At 38.3% G+C, this 21397-nt stretch overlaps 1 protein-coding gene across 1 annotated transcript in view; it reads right to left on the reverse strand.

Moving 5' to 3' along the window:
- Positions 1-427, reverse strand: part of Fsip1 (fibrous sheath interacting protein 1) — a 188277-nt gene extending 187850 nt beyond the window's left edge. The window contains exon 1 of the mRNA XM_076848480.2: positions 263-427. The gene's annotated coding sequence lies outside the window, so the exon portion shown is untranslated. The remainder of the gene's footprint in view (positions 1-262) is intronic.
- Between the last annotated feature and the right edge of the window lie 20970 nt (positions 428-21397).

The following is a 21397-nucleotide window of genomic DNA, read 5'->3' on the forward strand; positions in this document are numbered from 1 at the left end:
GAAATACACTCCCAGCTGCCAGCGCAACATCAGCCCCAGAGGCTCACGCCCGCCGGTCTCCACCTCGCCCGACCTGGCCCCTCCGGTGGTGGGCCAGCCCTGGGACAGAGCCCGCCCCACAATCCTCCCGCCTTCTCATTGGCCCTGCCTGCTGTCCCTAACAGCCAGTCTTTTGTCACTCCGCCTGACACGAGTCGGCGCCGCCCACTCATTTGCTGGTAACGGCGACCGAGTTCAGCCAGTGGCCTGTGCTGTCCCTCACCTTCTTGGCGGGAAGTCAGAGCTAACCGCCAGCCGTTAGGCAACCGACTCGCTCAAAAATGCGCCGCTCACACTCAGTATCACACTTCTCCCCAAAAGGGAGGAGTCTTTCCCGCCAACGCTGCCTCTGGGGGTGAAGATGCGACCGGTTCAAAGCCCTTCTGCCTCTGGAAACGCTGTTCCCCTGGCAACCAAAAGCAGGACGCTCCTAGTCTCGCGATAAGAGAAAAGGAGCATACCATCCAGAAATGGGACGTAGGGGTTCTGGGCAGCGAGGAAAACTGCTATAACCGGCAACGGTGAAGAGCTGGCGGGGCTCTGCTGTCTTCTGTCTTTGCAGCCGACGTTGTGTTTGGGGAATAGTTTGTTCGTATTTAGGCTGGTCTCAGAAGGGATAATTCCGGTGTTTGTTGGGCTTTGGGTCCCTGTTAATGATTTCTTTCCAGCTAGCTACCCTTTCTGATCTTGGTTTCCTCCACCATAAAATGAGGGCGATAATTATTCCTGCCTTGTACAGCTAAAAGAGGTCATGAACCTGAAGCTCTTGGTAAATTTTGGGTGCTGTGTAAATTTGTTTAAATATTAGTTTTGCACAGATTGGGCCATAGTCCAAAAAGGATAATAATTGCTATTTGCACCTTTTATTTTCAATTTTTCTAATTTAAAGTTCATTAAGACTGTCCCTGGACCCTAAACTGATTTTTCTCATCCCTAGTACCATCAAATTTCTGCTGCATTCCACTCTCCAGTCTGGATAGTGCTTTACAGTTTACAACCATTCTCACATTCATGGCCCCTTTGTCCTCATTATTTTAGGTAGGTAAAATGTATGTTTTTTTCGGTCTTTCTCAGTGGAACAAATAGGCATAGGTTAAGCGAATTGCCGGAAGAACACAGCTATAATCTAGGACAGTGCTGGTTTCTGGTGTAAATGCCATCCACATGCTGATGAACCTGTATTTTTATCTCCAGTCTAGACTTCTCCCCTGACTTCTAGATTCCTTTATATAACTGTGTATTTAACATTTCTGCTTGGGTGTGTAAGAACCATCTCAAACTTAAAAAGTAAAAAATTAAACTGCTTCCCCACTCCAGCCCCTATCTTAGTAAACAATAATTCCATCCTGCCAGGTTCAGAACAAGAACGTCCTCTCATAATTTGTTATAAAGTCTTTCTACATTCAACATATATCCAGAATCCAAGCAATTCTCATAACCTTCAAGGTTTCCATTCTGGTCCATAGTGCCTTCATCTCTCATAAAGATTTTTGCAGTAATCTAACTGTAGTGGGGGTTTTTATTGGTTTGTTTGGTTGGTTTTGTTGTTGTTGTTTTTCCTTAAGATTATCATTTTATTCTAATTTGTTATATATAACCGAAGAATGCACTACAATTCATATTACATATAGAACAAAATTTTTCATATATCTGATTGTATATAAAGTATATTCACAGCATTTGTGTCTTCATACATATACTTAGGATAATGATATCTATCTCATTCTGTAGTAGGTTTTTGTTTTGTTTTGTTTTGTTTTGTTTTTTGGTGTTGATTGTGATGACTTTTTGTTGTTGTTGTTCAAGGGACCTCCAGCTCCCTTACTCTACTTTCAATACAGCAGCCTGAATAATAATTTCAAAAGCTGTCAAATGATGTTACTCCTCTGCTCTGTTTCACTTAGAGTCCTTACAGTGCCCAGGAGTCCTAAATGATCAAACTGTTACTCCTGCCCTCATTGTTAGTGTTTCTATGCAGGAATTTCTTCCCAGCCCTACTTGGGAAATTCATACTTTTCTAAATCCCAAATTTTTAAAAAGTTGAGAAATCAAGAAAATGGGAGGAAGTATTCTAATTCTCCTATGAGAATTAAACTTTAGCAGCCAACATACAGATGTTATGCAAGAGATTCACTAAACCTTAGTCAGAATCAAGAGCCGAAATGCTTGACACTTTGAGTCAGAAGTTGAGGTCAGCATTTCCAGGAACCAGGACAGAAGCATGTGAGAGAAGCATGGTCACAATCTAATCTGTCAGTCTTGCTTGTAACTAATGCCATGTTATAAGTGTATGTTCCTGGTCCTATCTGCTGCTGGCAGTGAATCATTCTTGCAAATAAAATAAATATTAATAAATTGATATTCACATTACACTTTATATAAAATTTTCAAGCAGTGCTTGAAGAAATGGCTTTGGGATTTAAAGCAAGTCCTTAAATTAGAAAGTTCCAATCCATGATTCTAACTAGTGTGGTACTGGTACTGATTCTAGTGTGGTACAAATCTCACTGGTAGATTTGCATGTGAAAGAAAATGAAGGAGGGAAAATAGCTTAGTGGTTCAGCTCTTGCCCAGTATTCATGAGGCCCTACGTTCAACATCCAGTACCCTACCCCACAAAAAAATAAAGAAAAGTGAGGCAACTAAAGCTAAGACTTTCTAAAGGGGAACCTGGAGATTTGGGGAGTATTATACTCACATCAGCTAAAGGTCAAAGCACAGAATGTTCCAACATACTGGAATAACAACTAAGGCAGTATTCACTGGCCTTCAACATCTCTCAGCTCGGAGTACCCTAGTTAACTTGCCAATCAGAATGGTTTTGCAATTTAGGATTTTTGCCAGTCAATGGACTGTCTCTTTGTGAAAATCCCCTACGAAATACTTCTCTTGTGCTTACCGTAGGGAACAGGGCTATCCTGATTCAGTGTACCCAAACTTCAGTTGTTTCCTCCAAAAATGCTATTATTTCCTTTCACCTCTATATCAACATTCTTTAGTTAACAGTTATATTGTTCAAATATTTATCCCATGATGTTCCCTATCTTTTCCAACAATTGAATATTTACTACAGGTAACAATTCTTATAAACACTTACAAATTTAGAAGCTCTTATTTTTCAAACTAATGCTTCAAAGAGTCATATGAGCAAAGAATATGAAGAAAGTTGGAAATATTTTAATAATAACTGACAGGGATGGAGGTGTAGCTTAGTGGTGAAACCTATGCTTAGCATGTGCAAGACCCTGAGTTCAATCTCAAAGAAGAAGCAAGAGAAGAAGTGGAAAAAGAAGAAGGAGGAGAAGGAGAAGAGGAAGAGGATACTTTTTCTACATTCCAGAGATTAATATCTGTCAGGACCTTGGAAATAAACACATACACACATACCAGCTTATTACTTCATCTGCCTAGAATAGTTTCCCAGCTATCCATGTTACTGGCTTCCTCTTTCCTAAGGTATCTGCTTCCTTAAGGAAGCCTTTCCTACCCACCCTACATAAAATAACAATCCCCATAACCACATTCCCTACCTTCTGTACCGTCGAGCCTATTTTGTTAGCTTTCCATTACTGTAACAAAATACCTGAGGTTATCAACTTATAAGGAAGAAAAGTTTTATTTTGTCTCATGATTTCAGAGATTTTAGTCCATGATAACTTGGTTCTGTTGCTTTGGGCCTGTGATGGCACAGTACTTCATGGTAAGAGCACATGGCAGAGGAAGATTGTCCACTTTATGGCAGTTTAGAAGCAAAGAAAGAGAAGGAAGAGACCCAATATCTCCTTGAGGGCATGTCCCCCAGTGATCTAACTTCTGTCCACAAGGCCCCACTTTCTAAAGGTTCTACCATCTCCCAACAGTACCATAAGCTGGCACCCTTTGGGGTACATTTATCCAAATTACAGGAAATGCTTTATTTTATTTTTAAGGAGGAGAGGTACCATTATTTGGATTCTGATACTAAATAGCTGGGAATTTGCAGGTAAATTCATAAGCTTTTATGAGCCACAGTTTCCTCATTTGAAAAATGAGGGTAGACTAGTTTTTCAGTACTTCACTCTACTGCACATGAGAATTGCCTGGAGACTTTTCATAAAATACTGATTCTTGGCTAGGCATGGTAGCAAATGCCTGTAATCCTAGTGGCTCAGAAGGCTAAGGCAGGAGGATTAAAGGTTCAAAGCCAGCCTCAGCAAATTAGCAAGCCCCTAAGCAACTCAGTGAGACTCTGTATCTAAACAAAATATTTTAAAAAATGGGAAAATGTGGCTCAGTGGTTAAGCACCCTCTGGGTTCAATCCCTGGTACCAAAATTTAAAAAAAAAATATGTATATATATATATATATATATATATATATATATATATATATATATATATAGAGAGAGAGAGAGAGAGAGAGAGAGATATATCAAATGAACCTGAAACTTGTAGAACTTCTCAAATTTTAATATGCAGACATATCATGTGGGGATCTTGTTAAAAATGCTGATTCAGTGTCAGGTGGGACCCAAGATTCTTAACAGGCTTTCAGGTGATGCCAGTGCTTCTGGTCTACCAGATACAGTCTGAATCTGTAGCTATAGACTGGTAATCTCCAAGTGCTGGCACAATGTATATTTTCCATGAAAGAGGGCCATTCTTTCCAGTTTTTATTTTTGGTGACTAATGGTGCCCATTAAGAAAACAATAGATTTCATGTTTCTTAGCAATGGGAGTGGGGGATGAGAAAAACTAAAAAAAAGCAGAGTTATAATTAGTACACATGATGTTACTAATTATTAGTGAATATTAAAGTTGTGTTCACTTTAATATAAAAGTCAGGATCAATGGAAACTTGGTGTCTCTTCGCTCTTTGTAGCCTTCCCAAGTTAAGTCCCCACTAGTTACATTTTATATAAAACTCATCTCGTTTTGAATTGTTTTTTGTCTGTGTTTTTCTCACTTTATTTGCCTCCTAGTGCTTCCATTTTGCAAACTGCTGAGAGGCTGTGTGTGCCTTGAGAGCAAACTAATAAACTGTAGTTGCTGTGTATTTGTTTCTGGAAATATTTCTGTGTCAGCTATTATGGGTGTCTCCTTCAAAACAATTTAACATTCAGATATAAGTCAAAAAGCACCATATTTTTCTGTATTTCTGCAAACATAGTCTATAAAGTGTTATGCCTTTCAAAGTAATTCATAAAAATTTCTTCTAGAGTCAAGATATATTCAGCTAAAATTTCCCTGGTCTTACTCCAGGTTGATGACATATGGTAGTGTTGGTTTTGAGTTAGCTTTTGTTTTGTTTTCAATCTCTCCCTACTCTTGACATCCTCCTTCTGAGCAGAGTCAGATTTGAATCAAAGAGGAAGAGCCCACACTGTATTCCATCTGGCCTCCAACTACCAGTCTCATTGCCCCAGTTTCCCTTTTCTCACCATAAGTGCTTACCAAATATAACAAGGAGAAGAATCTCATTAAGCCTCATATCATAGATTCCACCAACTGGGTTAAATAGTCATTTCTTTTGAAGGGCAGTTAATAAGTGTATGCCACTGGACAGTTCCCACTTTTTAAGAGTCTATGCTTAGCATTATTAAATGTTATATTTATTGTTTAGGACATGCCTTGGACGCATCATTTCACTTCATTTCATAATATACCATGAGTGGACTGGGGATATGGCTCAAGCAGTAGCACGTTTGCCTGGCATGCGTACGGCACTGGGTTCGATCCTCAGCACCACATACAAATAAAGATGTTGTGTCTGCCTAAAACTAAAAAATAAATTTAAAAAAAATTAAAAATATATATATACCATGAGTTTGTACAATTATTATTCAAATTTATGCTTGAAATGCAGGGGATTAAAAGGTTACTTTTTCCAAGATCACCCAGAAACTGGCATTGGGATTCCAAACCAGGTTTCATAGTCTGTAATCTGAACCTCCTCTTGGGCCTCAATTTCAGGAAAGAGGCTAATTGCATCCACTAGATGGTGCTGATTGTCTTCTGTTAAAAGAGAAAAAAACCTGCAGCGGCTTTTCCCAATACCCTCCTTGGGTTTTAGATGTGATTCAAGAAGCCATTGAATTGAAATACATTGTATGTTCAAATTGTGCTTAGGTGCATATTTAAATAACCATCTAAATAGAAGTGAAAATTAGATCTTAAAAAACCCAGATTTTTAAAAAATCTTGTACATGTTATAAATATGTAAATATAAAGTAATTTTGAGAACCTGAAACTTCTCACAAATATTTGCATAAAATTGGCAGATGAGAAAAGAAGTTAATTTACCCCCTTTATACCATTTACGCTCCGTTCAGCACCTCTTAATCTAGCTTGGCCACAGTGCTATTACATAAGTAAGGGTCATGAACAGGGAAGTAAATAAAGCATTAAAGAACAAAAAGCAGATTCTGGAACAAGTAATCTTATTTTTATTCAAGGTAAAATGCACTTTATATTTAGTAAGTGTTTCATATCTTTTTCATATAGTACCTTCTTTTTGCACTTAAAATCTGAAATAAATCACTTCATGAGGGTTCTAAGATTTTATTGTTCATAAGAATCATTTGAGGCATTATTAGTTCTAGTCCCTATTCCTTATTCAATAGGTAGAGGCCCAGTCCAGAAACCTACATTTTAACAAGTATCTTGGTGATTCTGGTATGGTGGAACCATGAACTTACTGTGAAAACCACTGGCTTACAGTTTGTGTTTCAGAAGATAAATAGTGATGAGGCCACTGCTCCTGGAGGCACCAAATTGCTGTCATGGAGTTGTGCAACAGGAATGCTCTGAACGGTGACATTTGGTCTTCCTTTGTAAATGTAAGCTAGAAAACAGAAACATTTTCTCCTTTTCTGCTTCCTTGATTCTGAAATTTTCTCTGTTTTTCCTGTCTATTATGAATTCCTATACAGAATTAGGTGCTGATCAATGGATACCATCATTTTTTTAAAAATCAAGGGAAAAAAATTATAAAGCTTGCCTCAATCCTGTTGACTTGAAAACATTCCTATACTCTAAATCTTTTTAAAGTGAAAAGGATGTTACAGTTTGAATATATTGTATCCCCCAAAAGCTCATATGTGAGATAATACACAAATGTTCACAGGCAAAATGATTAAATTAATTATGAGGTCTAGCCTAATCAGTGGCTTAATCCATTGAGTTGGATTAACTGGGTGGTAACTATAGGCAGGTAGGGCATAGATGGAGGAGATGGGATATATATTGTATCCCTGGTGCATAAAGCTCTCTCTGCTTCCTTATTGCCCTGTCCTGAGCTGCTTTTCTCTGCCACACCCTTTCACCATGATGTTCTGCCTCACCTCAGGCTCAGAGCAAGAACGTCAACCGTCTATGGACTGAGACCTCTGAAACTGTGAGTCCCAAAAGATAAACTTTTTCTCTAAATTTTTCTTTTTTCTTTTTCTTTCTTTTTTTTTTTTTTTTTAGGGAGGTTGGTACCGGGGATTGTTCTTATTGGTCTTTTGGTCACAGGAGGGGAAAAGCTGACTGAAACAAGGAGTTAGTTCATACATTGTCATGTGACCTCATTTAATTACTTCAAGGGATATGAATTTCAGCGGGAGGAAAGGGACTATCCAGGAGATGGTAGAGATGTGTAAAATCAGCATGCACATACAGAACAGTGAAATTATCACCTTCAGTTCCACAAGAGTTATAGAAGCTTGCTCTTAAACATAAAGTAAACAAAAAAAAAAAAAAGAAGAAGAAGAAGAAGATGTCCCTTGCTATTTGGGTTTGGGGCAGTCATGAACTCAGTTCTGCTCTCAAGAGATCAGCTCTATCAAACAAGTCATTCTCACCAAAAAGGGAGGAATATCTTCTTTTCTAAGGCAGTTCCCTCCATAAAAGAACACTTAACTTTATCATTATATTGCTAGCTCCAAAGTTTGGTTCATCCTGAAATTCTTTTGTGTGTGTGTGCATTGTAGTTAAACATAATGATGGATTTATTGTTACATAGTCATATATGCATGCAATGTAACAATATAATTTGGCCAGTTTCAACCCCCCACCCCACCCCCAGCACTTCCACACTCCCTCCAGCTCCTGCAATTCTTATCTGTAAAGAATTAAAGAATTGCAGAAGCTTCCCGAAGCCAGCTGTTGTTTCCATGGCTGGATGCCGGCTGGGATTACAATGCTCTACTCCTGACTCTTCTCCATGCCAGCAGAGCAGATGAGACACGGCTTGTGAAGAAGGGCTGAAGAGTTTAGTGATTTCACAGCAATAATCAATCCTGGCTGAAACCCATGGTTTCTGAACACCATCCCTGCATTCGATGTCATGTTTCATGCTTCTGCCTGCTGGCAAGCTTGTTTTTCAACCCAAAGCATAACTTTCTGTATTGAGCTTGGTCTCTCAGATCCCAGAGGAGTTTTGTTTACTGTTTTGAATCTCTTGATCTATATACTAAATACAATTTTATCATATAAGTTATAGTAAATCTTTATTATTATGTAAACCTTTGTATTTACTTTAGCACAAAGTAAAGGAAGTTAAAAACAATTAACATGGCAGGTTAGAAATGTATTCAAACCAAACAGTAAGGGTTGTAAGCAGCAATGTACAGAAATTCTTTTTCTCGGAGTTAACATCTCAGAGATTAAAGAAATAAGTAAACAACCATAGTGCTTCAAGCTGCCCCATTCTGAAATCATTATTTTTTACAGATCTTCTTTCTTAGTTGAAATTCAAAGTCATCTTTCTACTATTTGGACATACAGTGTGTTTATTAAATTAGGAACTAGTCATCTTTTTGATGACTATTAGCTTTCTACCTTAAAATACTTCCATATCTTATCATCCTAAATCCTTATTTCATGAAGGTGCTTTATTTCCCCTTCATTTTATCATAATAGTTAAAACAGAATTAGTATTACAATTTCATTAAAATTTGTATTTTATATTCCTCTAATTCATACAAAAAATATTTTTAAATTATGCATTCCTGGATGCCCAATGTGTCTCTGCTAAGAACAGCCTGGGCTGGGGCCAATCTCAATCTCTCTCAGTCTTGACTTTTTGAGTACAAAGAGACAGTAAAGTTCTAAGGCAGTTTCAGCTCCAAGACTCTGTGATCCTCCTACTGGCCTCCAGTGACTAGCAAAGACAGAATGAAAAGTTATAGGGAAATATTTATCTTCTCAACCTACTATCTTCTGAATTATTCAACTTCATCATGAAAGAAGTTTGAAAGCATTGTTTTCCACTCTCTATGTCTTGCTTATGGATTAAACATGTTTTTGAAAATCCTTGGTTCTCATCCATGATCTTAAAAAAAAAAAAAACTTAATCTCTTCAGCCTCAAATTCTTACTAAATTCCAGTAGTGGTATATGACTAGACTAAGATCTCTAAATTATAAGTGCTGTGACTGTATAAGGTAACTTCATTTTGTGAAGAAAGGAATTTTCTGGATTTAAAAAAAAAAACTTGTCATCATCTATTAAAAAAATCATTAAGGAGAATGCACTCCAGAAAATATAATTTTCACTTTCCTTCTGCAGTTTTTGCCTGTAGATGAACATTTACTACACTCTCTCATGGTTTTTTTTTCCCTCCCCAAAACTGTCTAGAGAGCAAGGACTATGTCCTGAACACTTCATGCTCCACTGTAATAGTAAGTATTAAATGTAATAACATTGACTGTTGTGAGTGAACAAATATTGTCAGTATATTATCAAGATTACCAAGCACCCTTCCAGAGCCTGGGAAATGGGTGAGAGTGATTTGATGGCAATGACTCTGAAACTAACTACAGGTAAACTCACACCAGAATCAGCAAGGAGGAGATGAGGCACAAGATGATGCCTGTGAGTATTCTCAGCAAAGCCATCTCAAGCCTGGCATTCCTTTAAAAGTTTCTTAACATTTAATGTAAAACTAATGCCTCTACCACAAAACAGGGGGGAATGGTGAGGCAGAAGAAAATTTGGAAAATAACATTGAGAAAAACAGCTGCCAAGCATTAAGGATTTTAATCTAGTCCCCAGTACAGTTAAATAATATGTGCCAAGTGGGTATTCAAAAAATAGTCATGATAACGATAGATGATGATCATCAGTACTTTGGAGGGTATAAGCGGAAGAATTGGGCTTTAATGCCTTCTGTACTGTTTTTAGCTGTCTCTAACTTGCTTCATCTCTCAGGGCTAATGATGCAGCCATCTGCGCCTCTAGTTTCCCCATCTGCAAAACAGAGATCATATCATTTCCTACAGAAAGTTTGTGGGCTGTGCTTTAATATCCTCCAGTGAAACATCATATATAAATAAGAAGCAGGCAATAAGAAGCCAAATGCTACCAAGGGAGAAAACTTTAAGACAGAGTGTTATATGTTAAAATTAATTAGAACTCCTAAATAATAGTCTAATGACTTGAAGTGGTTTGTACAAAGGTACTGATATTGCACTCACTTTAGATTTTAAACAGTCAAGAGTATAAATTATTAACAGATATACAAATTCCAGGTAAATCTGACTTATTAAATTTTGTATATATTTATCCAAGATACTATGTGGGTTCTAAATTAATTTCTGAAACAAACTAGCATTATTTCTTTAGTTGTCAATGAAACTTTATTTTATTTATTGATTTTTATGTGGTGCTGAGAATTGAACACAGTGCCTCACACTTGCTAGGCAAGTGCTCTGTCACTGAGCCACAACCCCAGCTCCAAACTAGTATTATAACTTAAACTTACTCTAACAAAGTAGTGCTGTCTCAAGAGCACTGTAATAAATACACAAAAGAAGAAATCTTTCTTCTTGATTATCCAGAGGATATGGGAGGGAAGAATAAAATTTAGATTAGCTCATAGTTACCTAGTCTATACAGAAAAACCAAAGGAATTACCTGAGTAAATGAACATGATATAAGCATCTCTGCAAAAGCCTTTGGTTACTCTCGCCTTCCAGCCTAAACCGCTTTGTTCCTCAATTCCCTGTAACAATGCACATGGTTTGTTCTCATTTGTTTAGTCTGATAGTGCATTGCAAAATACAGAAGATTTTGAAAGTTAACTTGTATTTTTTATCAAAATAATATGTATATATGGTTTTAAAATATAACCAAAAAACATAACAAAACAAACATAAAACAAACAAACAAAAAAAACCCCGGAGAGGTCCAGAGAATAGAATCTGCAATAATTTCAGCTGTCTCTTCTGACATTCACACATCTCCATATTTCTAAATAATAAGTATGTTCTACTCTCTTTTGAATTATCCATTTTGGACATAATTTGATTGCCTCCTGTCATGGTAAATGAGGATACTGCTCTCTTGTACAAACATCTTTTCTACTTCTCTACCCTCTCAATATCATTGTAATTTTTTGGTTAAACCAACATCTGGTGTTTATGTTAATATGTTCTCATAAATTTCATTCACCTCTAAGGATCAGAACCTATTGCTGATTATATTTCCTTGCTCATCTTCACTTCTCCTGAAGTTAATATTGCCTTATTGTCTCCTTTGCTTATTTCTCCGTATATGCATTGCAAATTCTTCCTACACCTCCCAAACACCCCTCTGGGCAACAGTAACCTATGAGTTACTGTTTTCTTGGAGACATCCCTCCTAGAGAATTCTATCTCCTCCTCTCTGGACTGGTTGTTCTCTCTGTCTGCCAGCAGCACATTGTTCTGAAATTTCCTCCTGTGTTTTTATTGTTGTCATTTTTTTTTTTTTTTTTTTTTTTGTTCTTGGTTCTGGAGATTGAAGCCAGGGCCTCATACATGTTTAGTACATGCTCTAGCACTGGACTACACCCTCAGGCTCTCCTCCAACTCTTATCCTTGAAGTTCCCTTGGCTTATATCCTGAGTTGGCTTACTGTTTCCTGGACTTTGCATCTTCTTCTTTCATGCTTTCACCTTCATTTCTTGAAGCACAACATCTAGTAGTTTTCAGATTATAAAATCAATATATTGGCAGAAGAAATGATAACTTTCACTAGATGTATATCTCTAAAAACGGTTTAAATGTGGACCCTCCAAAATTCAAGAGTTGAAACTTAATAGCTAATGTGAGGGTAGGAAAATGTTGGTCCTTTAAGAGGTGATGAAATCATGAGAGCTCTTCCCCTCCTGAATGGAATGAAAGACGCTTCACAAATTCATGGGACTTGCTCTTCTACTTCCCAACAAATGAGGACACAGCATTCCCATCCTCCAGATAATGCAGAAACAGGGCACATCTTAGAGAGTGGCCTTTACCAGACAATAGGACCTGCCAGCACTTTGATCGTGGACTTTCATATTCCAGAAATGAGGTATAAATTTCTGTTCTTTATAATATATCTAGTTGGTGGTATTCTGTCACAGAAGCCCAAATGGACTAAGCTATGTCTCAAATCACACTGCTCCAGCTTGACCTGTGGCTATGAACACGCTATATAACGGTCATTCTAAAATCTCCTCTTTCCATGACACCCCCTTCTCTCTTTACCACTTTTCTATGTCACGTACCCTGTGTCTAATCTCTGACTTCCTTTTGTTTTAAAGGAGAATATTCTCTGTTGGCTTTTAGGAAATGAGTACATGAGAGTTTTTTGAGACTTATATGTTTGGAAACATCTTTATTTCACATTTGAAATTGGGCTGGATATAGAATTCTGGATTGGGGGGCTGGGGATGTGGCTCAAGCGGTAGCGCGTTCGCCTGGTGTGCATGCGGCCCGGGTTCAATCCTCAGCACCACATACAAACAAAGATGTTGTGTCCGCCGAGAACTAAAAAATAAATATTAAAAAATTCTCTCTCTCTTTCTCTCTCTCTCCCACTCTCTCTTTTAAAAAAAATAGAATTCTAGATTGGGAATAATTTTCCTTCAGAACAATGAAGGCACCATTCTATTATGTTATAGCTGCTCGTGTTGTTGTTAGGTTCAAGGCCATTCTGATTCCTCATCCTTAGTACTTGACCTATTTCATCTCTCTGAAAATTTATTGAATTTTCTCTTGGTCACAGATCTTTTAAAATTTCATGATGAGGGGCTGGGATTGTGGCTCAGAGGTAGAGCGCTCACCTAACACACACAAGGCCCTGGGTTCGATCCTCAGCACCACATAAAAATAAATAAATAAAATAAAGGTATTGTGTCCAACTACAACTAAAGAATAAATATTTTTTAAAAAATCATGATGATATATCCTTTTTCACCCATTTTTGTTGATATTCAATGGTCCTATTCAATATGAAAATGAGACAGTTTCCTAATTATTCACTGATGGTTTCCTTCTTTCCATTTGTCTCTTCTTCTTTCTACCTAGATTCCTCTCTAAATTACTTATCTATTGTCCTTTTTTTCTCTCTCCCTTTATCTTTTTACAATACTCTCTGGGATATTTCCTTGATTCAAATTCCATTGAGGTTTTGTTTTGTTTTGTTTAGTTTAAATATTTACTTACTTTTTAGTTGTGGTTGGACACAATATCTTTATTTTATTTATTTATTTTTATATGGTGTTGAGGATTGAACCCAGGGCCTCACGTGTGCTAGGCAAGTGTTCTGCCACTGAGCCACAACCCCAGCCCCTGTTTTGTTTTGTTTTTATGCTATGAAGTAAATCCCAAGGCCTTAGAATATACCCTTTAAGGTATGCAATATCTTTTTTTTTAAGAGAGAGAGAGAGAGAGAATTTTTTAATATTTATTTATTTATTTTTTTAGTTTTCGGCGGACACAACATCTTTGTTTGTATGTGGTGCTGAGGATCGAACCCAGCGCTGCACGTATGCCAGGTGAGCACACTACCGCTTGAGCCACATCCCCAGCCCAAGGACACTGGTTTTTTTTGTTTTTTTTTTAAAGAGAGAGAGAGAAAGGGAGAGAGAGAGAGAGAGGGAGAGAGAGAGAGAATTTTTAAATATTTTTTTATTTTTTTAGTTTTCGGAGGATACATCTTTTGTTTGTATGTGGTGCTGAGGATCGAACCCGGGCCACACGCATGCCAGGGGAGCGCGCTACCACTTGAGCCACATCCCCAGCTCAGGACACTGGTTTTTAAAAAAGTTTTCTCCCTGTGTATTCTGTTTGTCCCCTGAGCATCTTTTTTCCTGTGCTCCTGTTGTAGCATCAGTTTTTTATGCTAGACACTTTCCTCAGACAAATGAGATTCCTTGGCTGTCTACTCATTTTTAATTGGGTTGGAGACATGTTGATTCATAGCTTTACAGTAGGTTGATCTGGTTGGGCTGTATTGGGGAAACGTCTCCTGTTAGCACTTTTAAGTCTTTCTTCTTAGTCTAGCCTGATTCCTCAGAAAAGGCACTTCTAGTCTCCTTGAAAAATAGTAGAATATAGGGTAAAGAGTAGGAGGGGCAGAGGCTGGTAAATCTGGAGGGAGAAGTGGTAGCTGACCCAGAAGTGTGGACCAAGACAGCAGATCTAACAAAGCCCTAACTGCCTCTCAATCTCCCCCACCTTATATCCAGTTCCAAAGCTAAAACCTTAGCCAAGCATTACCAGTTGTCAGAAACAAAACAAAACAAAAACAAACCTCTAGCATAAAAAGCAGATTCCTGGACAAACCCACAGAAAAAATTATCCCTAATATCCCTAATACCAGAAAACATTCAGACCCTTATAAAGGAAAAAAAGTTCTTGGGAATTTCTTATTACTTTTGTGGGGTAAACTGGGCCCAATATGCTTCTCTCCTATTCCTTACGTCCTTATGGATTTGTGACTTATTTTTTGACCCCTTAGCTGGAGTTTTAGAAGGATTTTAGGAAGGAAAAATTAGATATGTATAACCAATCAGCCTTCCTTTATCAAGAACCATAAATGAGAGCTTGGGCAGTAGCTCAGTGGCAAAGCACTTGCCTAGCATGTGTGAGGCACTGGGGCCAATCCTTATCACCACATAAAAAATAATAATAATAAACAAATAAAATAAAGGCATGCTGTCCATCTACAACTACAAAAAAAATTTTTTTACAAAAGAACCATAAATAATTTCCTTGTGACTATTCTTCATTAACTTAATATAAAACAGATAAAGCAAAAAGGAATAGAGCTCAGGTAGGAAAACAATGGATTAATCTGAGAAGGTTATTTTATTGAGATTATATCCCTGAACAGGAGCAGCTTCCAAATATGTTCTTTGCAAATAATTAGTTAGTACATATATTTGAGAGTACTTTCAGCCAAAAAATTATGAAATGCTAGCTCAAATTAGTGCACACAAGATGAAATTTATTACCTTATGTAACTGGAAGTTCAGAGGTAGGGGCATATGATTAAGCAGCCCAGAAACATCATTAAGAACATGTCACCCTGTCTCTACTCTGCTGTCCTTTTTGTCACCACCTTTTCAATGCTTGTTCCTCTCACGGTCATCATGACTCACTGCAGTCTGATCTCAGAAAGAGTAATTAATCAATAGAAGCTTTCTTTCTTGTTCCTTTACTGTAACCCAGGCAGATCCTATCACTCTCCAGTCACTTTCAGATATTAAAAGTCCAGTCCAGTTTAAAACTGCAATACAATTCTAGTCTAACACTCTTCCCTCCTCTACCTCAAGCTTAAAAGCTGAGGAACTCACCACAGGATGATGAACACCAACTTCATCTGTATCTCACTGTGCCCTCTTCTGGGTCTCCCTATTGCCTCCATGAAGTTAGAAGGAAGACTGGGGAAGGGAGATATCTTCTCCTTGACAGGCACAGCCATGGTCCTCTCATTTGAGTACTGTGGGGCGATCTGTGGAGGACTGACTTGTGGCCCTCTTTGTATACCTGTCAGGTGCCAATTATGGTACTAGTCCGACTACTTTCAACCCCCTCACCGACGTCCCACAGCTTCCTTCCAGATTGGCCAGTAACCTCCCCTCAGGCCAAGTTTCTGTGGTTTATACTTGACATTTGAGAAAAACACCCATCCTCATCATGTCACAAGGTGGGTGTGTAAAAGGCCTTCTGTCTTGGATTTATCTCCAATTCCTTTCCCACATCTCAAAATTCATGACGAGCACATCAGCAAGTATACCCCCTAATCAGATTTCCAATTGAGGAAAAGAAGGCCAGCCTTGCATTTTTCACTGAGCAGATGTCTCATGACCTAGATAATGCTGTTTAAATTTCTTCTGTCTTCACTCCACATATAGCCTGGGTATGTGTGGGGACAGGGAGAGGATTGGGGCAGCAATGCTCATTCTGCTGCTTCTTAATTAATCATAAGAATATGAGAACTTTAGCTCCTCTTGTCCTCAGTTTGGGGACTTCAGCTACAACCTCAAGACATTAGTAAAAGTTCTGCTGAGCATTTTGTTTTACAATCTTAAAACAAAATGGCGGGGCTGGGGATGTGGCTCAAGCGGTAGCATGCACGCCTGGCATGCTTGCTGCCTGGGTTCGATCCTCAGCACCACATACAAACAAAGATGTTGTGTCCGCCGAGAACTAAAAAATAAATATTAAAAAAAATTCTCTCTCTCTCTCTCTCTCTCTCTCTCTCTCTCTCTCTCTCTCTCTCTCTCTCTCTCTTTCTCTCTTTAAAAATAAAATGGCCAGCAGAATTCTGGTTAAATGCTTCCTCATTCATATATAGAAGGAGAAGCTCTCTAATTGCTATAATTCAGACATAAATTGTCCCCTGAGAAGCTAATGTGTTAAGCAATGCAGGCATGTTCAGAGGTGAAATGATCAGATTATGAAAGCTATAACCTCATCCATAGACTAAGTCATTTGGTGGATGAATAATTTGAATGAATTACTAGGTAGTAATTATAGATAGGTAGGATGTGTGTGGAGGAAATAAGTCTATATAGACCTTAGGGTAGTGTTATATAATATTGTCTACACCAAATTTCCTCCATAAAATCTACCAATGGAAAAAATACACAGGGAATGAGACTCTTAGTAAGACAAAGTCAAAACAAACTATTGAAGTCTTCATAAGCATTAAGTTAATATAGAATAACAATAGTCTATAACATAATTAAATTTCATAGTTGAAATTTCAACTCCCTCTTCAAGGTTTGAATATAAACCATTTGCTTCAGTCCACAAACTAAGTGTGAAAACATAGAATTTAAAATTTTCATTTTATTTTAATTTTCATTTTGAGATCCTGGGATGATAGAAATAACCTCAGACAGTCAAGATTTCCTTCCTTTTCACTTTTATACCATGGTATTATGGGAGATGATGGTGGAAAGGGCAAATGTCTTCAATGTCATTGCTCAGTGATCCAAGAAGTTTGTCACTAAGAGATTCAGCTTTCTTGTCCACTGGCACTTATAGGTCTGAAGCTTCATCTTTTTTTAAAAAAATGACACTCATGAAACCATCTATGAGGCTCTGCCTACATGGACTCATTACAAGACCCCATATACTAGGAATCCATGACCCCGAGAGCAGGATATATCCAGATTTTTTTTGTAATTGCACATTTTTTGTGTGTTGCCGCATCCCTGGGATTTTCCCTGGGAAACAGTCTTCGGGCCCATTTAACCAGAAAGTGCAAATTTCTGCACTCTCATCACTTTCCTCTGGCCTCTCCCCTCTACTACTCAACCCCAGGGAAGCTTTTTCTATCAGTAGAGATGGCCCCGCTCTCTTCAAACCACCTCAAATCTCTGGTTATCCCAACCTTAACATTATTGATTATCTTAACATTACTTATTATTTTAGACCAGATATTACTTTTTTTTGTAATGGACTGTTTTGAACATTAAATGTGTTTAGTAGCATCCCTAGCTTTTAGGCAATAGATGCAAGCAGCAGCCTCCAATTCTTGACAATCATTACCAAAAAATCACTCTTCGCTAAACCCAAGAGTCCCCTCTGTTTTCAAAACTTTTGATACAAAACAGCAAACAAACTAAAACTAAGAAGAAACTCAAAGGCAATTTGCTTTTCTTTGAGGCAATGAATGCCTCGTCCACTTCCATGAAGCCATGCATGTAAATGGGAAGAGCAAGGCGAAAGGCAAAAGATATAGTAAATTAGATATACAGAGAATGCAGTTAACTTTTTTTAAAATTTTGATTTGATATATATGATAGCAGAATGCATTACAATTCATATTACACATAAAGAGCACAATTTTTCAACTCTCTCATTTGAGTACTGTGGGGCGAAGTACACAAAAGTAGAGTCACATCCTTCGTGTCTTCTTACATGTACTTAGGGTAATGATGTCCATGGCATTCCACCATCTTTCCTACCCCTGTGCTTCTCCCTTCCCAACCCTCCCCTTTTCCCCTTTGCCCTTTCTAAAATTCATTTAATCCCTTCCCCCCCACACACACACAGTATATTATGGATCAGCATCCTTAAATCAGAGAAACCATTTGGCATTGGTTTGGGGGGTTGACTAATTTTACTTAGCATTATATTCTCCAGCTTCATCCATTTACCTGCAAATGCCATGATTTTATTCTCTTTTAATGCTGAATAATAATCCATTGTATACATATGCCACATTTTCTTTATCCATTCATCTACTCAAGGGCATCTAGATTGGTTCCACAGTTTAGCTACTGTGAATTATGCTGCTATAAACATTGATGTGACTGTGTCCCTGTAGAATACTGTTTTTAAGTCCTTTGGGTATAGACCACAGAGTGGGATAGCTGGGTCAAACGGTGGTTCCATTCCCAGTTTTCCAAGGAAGAATGCAGTTAATATTTTAAAAGCTTTATCCTACATGTGTTTTCTCATCTCTTGCATTAGAATATATATTCCATGTTCATTCTAGCACCTTATTTGTGTGTATATTACATTTTATGTATGGACTGTAATGAATAAGCATATAGAAACTGAGTAGGGAGGAGAAGTATTTAATCACTAAATTCTGATCAATGCAGCTAAAAAAAATAATTATTCTTCACATCTAACACACATGTCTGGAACCATGTTTCTCAGTATTGAACTTGCCTTCCAGGTTCAGAATTTACCCTTCCTTTAGTGAATGAGAGCAAGGTTTGGGTGTTTGCGGGAGAAGATGGATCAAAAACCTTGCATTTTATGCCTTTAACTTTTGCAGGAGTCCTTCTGAGGAAATCAGTAAGAACCAGCAATAACTCTACTTGCAGCAAACCTTTCATTAGCTCCTATGTGAGGGAGATCTCACCATTGCCCCAGGGGCTGTTTCCTCTCATTTATTCATTCATTTATCATTTATTCGTTTAAATTTGACAATAAGAGGCTCCCAAATTCCCAGAACATGAATATCTGTGGAGATTTCAATAAAACAGTGCTAGAGATAACAGTTTCAGGCCTTTATTCTACTGATGAACCAACTTATCCCCTTCACACAGGAAATCGTAAAACACTGGTTGGAACCTGAGGCTAAGAGAAGGACAGAAAGTTTAGCTTCTGAAACCTCACATATGGAAAATTTAAGATCATTTCAATATTTTAAAAACCTCACACAAAGAGGCTTTTGGTGTTGCCCTGGGCATTAGTACTAATTTCAATTCTTGTTTTATTCATATTCCCCTGATATTTACCATGATTCATTTTTCTTTTGACTATAGAACTCTAATATAGTACACTAGTTGTGACATAAACCTGCTAATTTTTTACCACTATTTGGGGAAAAGTAATCACTTTGTTATAGTGTTATTTATGCTGTATGTTAGTACAATAGTAGACTTCAATATGAAAGCATTAACCCTTCCCCTATACTAAAATTCAATCTAAAATAATCTTTCTTCCCTAAGCATCAGATCTGTCAGGCAGCAACTTTGTGTACACTGAGCCTTCTCACCCCAGGTGCAGATCTGCCAAGAACCCAGCACGATCAAGGACAGGGCAGTGGCTCTTTTCTCTAGTACAATCAGACTTGTGCTTGAACTCCAGATGTTAATTTGGTGCACCAGGTGATAAACTGTAGTTCCTTTTCTAAGGATAGGCCAGTTTGGGTTTGTATGTCTGTCTGCCCCTACTCTATGTATATTCTGCTATACTTATATATCATTTCCAAAGTAAATGTGCTTTCATATTCAAATATGACTTATAGGTTTTTGGAAAAGTTGAACATTCTTTTAATGTCCTTTTCAAACTAAGAATTGTCTAAAGAAATACTCAGGTTTAGAGTTTCTTTCTTTGGGAATTCAAATAGACCTTTGGCATTACATACTGCCCCCAAATTATCATCATGTGTTTTTTTTTTAATTATTGTTAGAATAAATGATGATAACATCAGATAATATAACTTTCTGAGTAACATTCCAAATAAATTTCCTGATCACTTTTTTTTAAGTGAGCTGTGTTATTGTGTCACTTGGATTGCACCTGAAAACAAAGCTCCAGAAAGAGCTTTGTGCAGGTATATTCGGAAGGTGATCTCTGAAGGCATGAATGAGGCTAGAGGAAGCAAGACAAGAAAGGAGGAAAAGTCAATATCAGGATGTGTTATTTAATTACCATGGTGGGCAACAGGGACTCAATTCTGCTTGGTCTCATGAGGATGGGACAGATGTCTCCCATAATTATCTAGCATAAGGGCAGAAAGCAGGGGTACTTATTCACTGGTTCCCATGCCCCACTCTCCACAGCACAGGAGGTAGAGAACGATCCCAGGGAGGAAAACAGAAGCTAGGCCTTGACTACTTCCAGGGGAGTGAGTGGATGGAGCCAGCAGAGAAGTCCACTGCAGACTCAGCCAAAATCAAATTGGAGGCGAAGTATGTGAGTCCATGCAACAGAAACTTCTGACACAATTATTATCCCTCCATTTTACAGAGAGACAACTAGAGTGTATGGCAGTAACCTCATCTGCCTAAAGTCACAAAGCTGGTCGTGACAGGTGTTGGGAGTCACCCTGGCTCCAAAGACTAACTTCCTCATCTCCCAAGAAGAGCCATCCAATGGTGAGCCCTGCTGGCTCACATGACCTTACCCACCAATCAGACTAGCCCTGCTGGCTCACATGATCCTTACCCACTGTCAAGAGCCACAGCTGAAGGGGCCCCAGCAAACTTCCAGCTGCCGACTGATTGGCTCCTCTGCGGTGATGTTCATTGGGCTGTTTCCTCGCCCTTTCAGACCACGGAGCTGCTCATTGGGGGACTTTTTTTGGCTCTGCCCACACGACCCAGCCAATCGGCCTCAAGAGCAGGAGAGGTGGAGGAGGTTGAGAGGCTTGTGGGAAGCCGGTGGTGGCAGTTGGACTCTGAGGGGATTCCTGAAGAGCTGTGTGGTGCGGTGTGTGTGTTCTAAAAATAAAGTTTGTTTCTTTTGACAAGTGGCTCCTGAATTGTGTCCAGCCAGACTGCAGCAACCCACCAATCAGAAAGCACCCCAGCCAACTGTCAAACCATTCAACCATTAAACTGTCATAACTGTCAAACCACCACCAGCTCTATAAATATGCAGAGCTGTTCCT

The sequence above is a fragment of the Callospermophilus lateralis genome, chromosome 3, assembly GCF_048772815.1.
Source record: "Callospermophilus lateralis isolate mCalLat2 chromosome 3, mCalLat2.hap1, whole genome shotgun sequence".
Taxonomy (NCBI): Eukaryota; Metazoa; Chordata; class Mammalia; order Rodentia; family Sciuridae; genus Callospermophilus; species Callospermophilus lateralis.